The sequence below is a fragment of the Jaculus jaculus genome, chromosome 8 (genome assembly GCF_020740685.1).
Source record: "Jaculus jaculus isolate mJacJac1 chromosome 8, mJacJac1.mat.Y.cur, whole genome shotgun sequence".
Classification (NCBI taxonomy): domain Eukaryota; kingdom Metazoa; phylum Chordata; class Mammalia; order Rodentia; family Dipodidae; genus Jaculus; species Jaculus jaculus.
The window spans coordinates 59,096,271-59,096,890 of record NC_059109.1 but is presented as its reverse complement, the minus strand read 5'-3'; the positions used below and the strand labels follow the sequence as shown (position 1 = coordinate 59,096,890).

The 620-nt window shown below is 32.3% G+C and overlaps 1 non-coding gene across 1 annotated transcript; it reads left to right on the top strand.

Moving 5' to 3' along the window:
- The first annotated feature begins 254 nt into the window (after window positions 1-254).
- Window positions 255-358, top strand: LOC123463150. The gene has a single exon (XR_006638757.1). It is a non-coding gene; the product is annotated as a U6 spliceosomal RNA (small nuclear RNA).
- Window positions 359-620: the final 262 nt, after the last annotated feature.

Genomic DNA, 620 nt, shown 5'->3' with positions numbered 1-620 from the left:
CAAATGCAGTTCATGAGCTCTTTCTCTCAGTAAGAGTACAGCTACCATGGAGCTAAGGCTGTATCTGTCCTCTATGCAGTGTGCCACAAGACTCATGCGTACATGGTGGAAAAACAAAGAAAAGATGTGCTGTAATGATTTAAAAACTACATGAACTTATATATGATTATACAATTAAAGAGACAGGCAGAGATTGGGCAGAGTTCCTAAGAGACAGAAAATGGAGACTGTGGGTTTATAAAAGTGAAGAACAATGCTCACTTCAGCAGCACATAACTAAAACTAGAATGATGCAGGGAAAATAGGCATGGCCCCTGTCCAGGATGACATGCAAATTTGTGATGCATTCCATATTTTTGAAATCTGAACACATTAATAAAATGTAAGAAGAGAAAAAGGAAATAAAAGAGATTAACAGAAAATACAACAAAGACTATGAAATGTAAAAAGTGTGTGTATAATTGTGAGAAAAAAAGAAGAAACATAATTTACTTTAAATAAAAGAATTTATGAGGTATGATTTGCACTGTATTTTAGAACCATTCTTCAAAAACTGTATAGCTATAAGAAATAATAGCATTATATCTTCAGGTATGTTTATTATTATATGTTTATAATAA